Source organism: Triticum urartu, chromosome 2A (genome assembly GCF_056163025.1).
Source record: "Triticum urartu cultivar PI428250 chromosome 2A, HENAU_Tu73, whole genome shotgun sequence".
NCBI lineage: Eukaryota > Viridiplantae > Streptophyta > Magnoliopsida > Poales > Poaceae > Triticum > Triticum urartu.
Genome location: NC_141874.1, coordinates 77,635,497 through 77,641,496, shown reverse-complemented (window position 1 = coordinate 77,641,496; position 6,000 = coordinate 77,635,497).

Below are 6,000 nucleotides of genomic sequence, written 5' to 3'. Positions count from 1 at the left end.
TTTTTGTTTTACTGTTTGGAGAAATAATTTATTTGACTTTATTTTAAAATTTAATTTGAATTGGTTTTGAATCAAAGTGAGATTAGCAACAGTAACAGTGATGACTTGGCATCATTAGTAGGGGATTACTGTAGCTTGATTATCCGGGCGTTACAAATCTCCTCTACTACAAGAAATCTCGTCCTGAGATTTAAGAGGTGGAGTAAGGGGGAAGCTATAAGGACGAATGTCTGAAAGGATTAGCATCTCGTAGTTATCTCAAGGAAGGAGATTTTAGAAGCACCGGGATGTATCGAGAGTGCTATACAGAGATTCAACTAGTTTTAACCAGGTAGGCATCCAACTGATGCCTAAAATAGGTGATGAAGGGGTTCAGAGAAAAGAAGAATAATGTTTGCCTCTGATACCGAAATGAACATGGTGAGGAAGTTAGCTCGTGTATTACATACGAAGCCGAGTGCCAAGAATATTTCGGAATCAAGGTTGTACAGGAGAGTCAGGTTCCGATCCTTTGGAACTGTGGGTTATGGGCCCACCATGTGGGTTAAAAGTAGGAAGGGTGATGACATTTTGTACGGTCCTAATAGCAAGGCATGTCAGAGGATAGTCTGTCAGTTATATTGGCAACAACGTTGGTACCAAGGGCGAGGGACGAAGAGAACCATTTTTCTGCTCGTTAAATGAGGCGGACTAATAGGCAAGGTTCTCGTCCATCGCTGGTTACCGGAATGTCATCAACAATAGTAATAGGGTCGTACTTATAGAGTTGTACACCGAGGTGTTTACATAAGCAGGGAAGTATTACTTCTTATATCATATAGATCACAAGAAGGGTTAAACAAACCAACGGAAAGGAAAAATATGATTATCGAATCAAACAACCCAAAGGAAAGGAAGATGTGTTTACACATAAGATTTGGGAGTATATCCTTCCCAAGGAAAAGCGGAGCAGGATATACATGATAGGGCAGCAAGTTCAAAAGCATTTAGATAATGGGGAGAGGGAAGAATCATGATATTACCCATACAATGGTGTGACGGTAATTGAACGAGAAACATTTTGTATTATGCTTCCGATTTTCTTGTTGATATTCGGAATACCATATTCATGCTTCGATGCGGCAATGATATGGTGTCAAGTAAAGATTGGGTTCGAAGATCTCAAGAGATACCGAGAAACAATTCCAAGATATCTCAGAATGTAAGGAATAACCAAGCACAACCAGGTCTGTGTTGGTAGAAAGTCAAGATGTCATCGATGATATCACAAATCATCAAGGGGCAGGGATGGTATTTCTAGCCATGAATTCAATTGACATCTCTGAAGAAGACAGAGTGTAGATGGTGATCACGACAGATTTTGTCGAGAGACTCTATGAAGACGCCAACGAGCAGAAAAGGAAGGATGAAGTGAAAGGCTATGAGAACAATGGATTCGACACAAGCTCGAAGTCAAGCTTGTTGTTCGAGGTGAAATGATAAGATGATGAAGGTCGACGTAAGCTTAGCTCATCATCGAAAGTTGCTTCGGGCATAAGGACCAGGTAGCATACTTAAAAGTTGACACGATAAAAATATAGCCGATCAGGCTAGGAATGATGTGATGGGGTATAAAACTTCCCAATATCAGGTACTAGGTGTAATGCCGGAAGGTAAATCAGAGTAGAGGTTGGATGGGGGGATGATTTGCAGAGTATAAGTATTTTAACTTATCCGGTAAATGGAATCGAGGAGGAAATATGGTCAGAACCATGATTGCAAAGGATCAATTCATAGATACAAGATGAGCTTGTACCAAAGAAATAATTATTTTTATGAGCAGCTTCCATGATAAGTTCTACATCGGGTCCATGGGCATGAACACAAGGGTTCAAGGTCGACTCCCACTTCTTCAATGCATAACCTTTCATTCACTCCTCATTTTTCGAAGAAATTGTAGTGCAGAGGATTTATCTGGCCAAGTACCAGAAGAGTAAGACTCGTGAGAACTCTCGGGTTCACACGGATTATGGAAGGCATAAGTTCAACCCATCGGGGCATTTTTATGAATCTATACAACCATCAACCAAGCAAAAGATACGAGTTCAAAAGCAAAGTATCAGAGTCAAAGCAGATGATACAATTTACCGAAGGTATTATGTATCAGGGGAAAACTCACAAGACTTTGGATGTGAAGGACATTGTAGAATAACAACGCAGCAATGGATCTGGCACGACAGAGTTGATGTGAGTATCGGTAATCAATCAGATGAAGAAGGGGATGCAAAGGCATCGGCTTATAGAAACGTCTGAATGATTCGATTCTTGGGTACAACGGAAATTATGATTTCAAGACGAAGGATCAGAAGCAGAGGCTCTGATCAAAAGATGAGTAAGTTGAATAGACTTAGAGGCGTACCCGATCAAATCTGGATTGGGCAAGAACCAGCTCATATCTGGAAGGATGTCTGAGACAGAAAGAAAATTTCCAAAGATTAATTGATGATTGGGAGTATTCGCACACACGCTGAATCCATAGGAACAGAATGACAATCACAAAGTATTCTAAAGAATATTGCTAGACATATGGAATTAATCCTAATGCAAGCAGGCAAGGAGAATCAAGAGCAATAGGCCGCAGAGGAATTTGAAAGATCAGGTAGCCTTTTCAGGTATTTTGGAAAGCAAATGAACAACTAGGGATAAACAAACCCCGGTTAAGTGAATTATCCACAGTTCGAAAAGAAGCTACAAAGCAGAAGGCACTAAGGATTCTCGGAACAACGGAGAGTACTAGTGGTATCTTGTAATAACAGGAGCAACTAGAGATGGAGGTACAAGCGGCAAAGATGTTATTTAGGGGGATTATCGATGGTCAGGAACTGCAAGGCAGTTGGCACAGGGTCTCGAGAAACATCGAGGAGTATCCGTAGAATCTTCTGGCGAAGCAAGCAATCATCGATAATGTTGGGGCACTCCGGGAGGAAGTGGGTACGAGAACCTAATGTCAGAGTTAGTAAAATGTTTAACTCGAATAGAAGAGAGATCAGAGTCCCAGAGTATAGACGAGGAATAAAAGAACCTAATACCACTCAATGGCAACATGGGACCGTAAGCCACACATCCATGTTAGTAAAAGTTTGGGATTTTTACATATGTGCCCCTGGTTCCTTAGCTCTACTCATTCATCCCCGCGCTCTTAAATTTTGCTCAATTTTCCCCACTCCCTAGCTAGAAACCCTCATAACTGGGCACAACGGACGTTGTCGTCGGGTCAAAGGATTGACCGTTAACTGTGACAACTGGGGCCATGCTGGACTATGTCGTCTGTTCGACCTGACAAGTGGGGTCATGTTGGGTGGTGTCGCTGTTCGATCGTCGGGCCGTGGTTTCGTTGGGTCGTCCCTTGCATTAAACGTCTGTGCGCGCCTCCAGGACAGAAGCCTGCTATGCATGCACCCAGCAAACCCTGGCTGCATGCGTCGATCGAGCCTGCATGCGCCGATGCCACGATCCCACAATGCGCCGACCGAGCCTGCATGCGCCGATGCGTCCGCCACGATGCACTGACCGAGCAGCTTTTTGCACGCCAGCCGCCACGGATGCAGCGACAGTAACTGCCATTGGTTCCTCTCTTCTATGTAGGTGGCTACATATATGTGGCTTGTGTAAAAAAAGAGTCACTCCCTTGCTTCGTTGTACTCATTCATCCCTACTAACAAAGCTTGCTTGCATGCACTAGGTGGTTACTAACAACAGAACCCTACTAACAAGGCGAGCTCTGTAAGAAAATAATCAACAAATATGTAGTCCCAATATGTAGATAGGGCCAACAAGCCCATAGCATGATCACATAGCTCAAACTAGGAAGAACTCCCATAATAGAATAGATAGAAAACTTAATAAGAAAATGGCCAACAAGCCCAAAGCAACTCCAACATAGTTCAATTACAACTTAACATAACATAGACTAAAAAAGATAGAGGGTTTAGAACCCTAGCCGCCGCCTTCTCCACCTCGCTCCTCCTCAGGGCGCCCTTTTCACTGCTCCTCCGGGGCGTTGTCGATGGGGTATAGAAGAGTGTGCATGCTTGTCGCGGTGGGGAATATGTTGTTGTACTCCGTGAACCTGTTGTGGGTGGTGAAAGCGATGAACTTGGAGCCACACCAAAACACCCGGCTGGGGAGGTAGAAAGTGCCGAATGTGTTGGTGAAGTGGGTAAGGAGAGCAACCACCACCCGGTTTTGGATGACCTCCTCGACGCGGAACATCGTTGGAGATCCCCTCAGGAGGTGGTGGTAGCCGGACGCGAGGAAGAACTCGGTGAAGTTCCTTGCAGTCCTCAGCCTTGATATCGCCCACACACGTAGTGTGCGATCAACATAAACGCCGGTAGGGTAGAGCCTCTCCGGCACGGTGGGTGGGAAGCGGTAGGTTGGTCCGGTGTACTGCATGGCTGAGGGATGTGCAGAAGACAGAGAAGGGGTCGAAGAGCAAGAATGGCAGAAGGATGAGGGATGGCAGAGGCAGAGGGTGGCCTAAATAGCCATAGTGCTACGTGTTATTTGGTCGTGGCAATAACGGGGTCAAATGTGAAGTTAGTAGCCCGTTTTCAAACCCACCGCAGCATCGTGAGTGTACACGCGTGGGAAAAGGTGGTTTGAAAAGAAGAAGAAGAAGAAAAACAAGGTAATTGCACGTTCACAAAAAACAGAGCAAACGATATAAAAATGACGCAATTCAACGGCCCAACCAGAGCTTGGTTTCTTTTTGGGCCCGAGTCAGTGGTGGGCGAGCAGCCGAGCACAACCAATAGGATCGCCTCTCGCGGATCGCCCCACAATCCAACGATGAGGAGCCGTTCTTGTGATCCAACGGCGGGGAGCCTGCACACAGCCAGCCCACCTAGTTCCTTCTAGAAGGCCAGATCTGAGGGTTGTTGCTTGGCGCGAGGGTATGATCGGACGGCTGGCGTTGGGAGCTAGGGTTATGCGAAACCCCGTGGGGTTTAGAGGGGTTTTGAGCTGGTCAACGGGGCTTCGAAGGCTTTGACTGAGCATAACTAATTAAAAAAATCAAAAAAATATGAAACCTTCGTCGTTCGTCATTTTATAAGACAAACTAACAAGGAAAAATACTAAACTTTGTCTATGGTCATTTTCATGAAAAAAACCCTAGCTAGCACGATTGAGGTCAAATGAGCACCATTAATTTAAAAAATCAAAAAAATATAAAACATGCTCACAATGTTGTCTTATGTGACATGTTACCAATCAAAAATCATAAACTTGCACTATGGTCATTTTCATGAGAAAACCTTCACACATATGAGCTATCATGTACATGATTTCATAGAGTTCAAGGAGAGGAGGTGGTGCTACCTTCTGTTTTTGAAAAAAATTTAAAAAAATCAAAAAAAATCACTAAAGCTTTATTTTAAAGTGAATAAGAAGGATCTGAAGCTAGTTTTCCATTTTCATATTTCAAAAGATGTTTTTAATAGTTTTTATATTAAAGCATGTGTTTTCAAAAGAAAATGTAAAAATATGAAGATTAATTCAAAAATAATAAACTTGGCCTATAGTTTTATATTAATGTTGTCTTATGTGAGATGTTACCAACCAAAAATCATAAACTTGTCCTATGGTCATTTTCATGAGAAAACCTTCACACATATGAGCTATCACCTACAAGATTTCATAGAGTTCAAATTTCTTTGACCTCCTCTAAATCACCTCAAATTTTCCACACATGATCTCCTACACAAACATAGATAGTTGATAATACATCTTCATTAAAATGTTGTTTTTTGCTCTATTATTGGAATATTTGATAAAAGGGAACCCTTGATAAAACACTCTATGAAATCTTGTTTCAGTGTTTTGAACTATGAAGATTTGCAGATAAATTTAAAAACAAATCATAGCAGATAAATTTTCATGAGAAAACCTTCACACATATGAAGATTTGCAGCATATGTGCGATCATTGCAGCACCTGAACTTTCAAAACACTGAAACA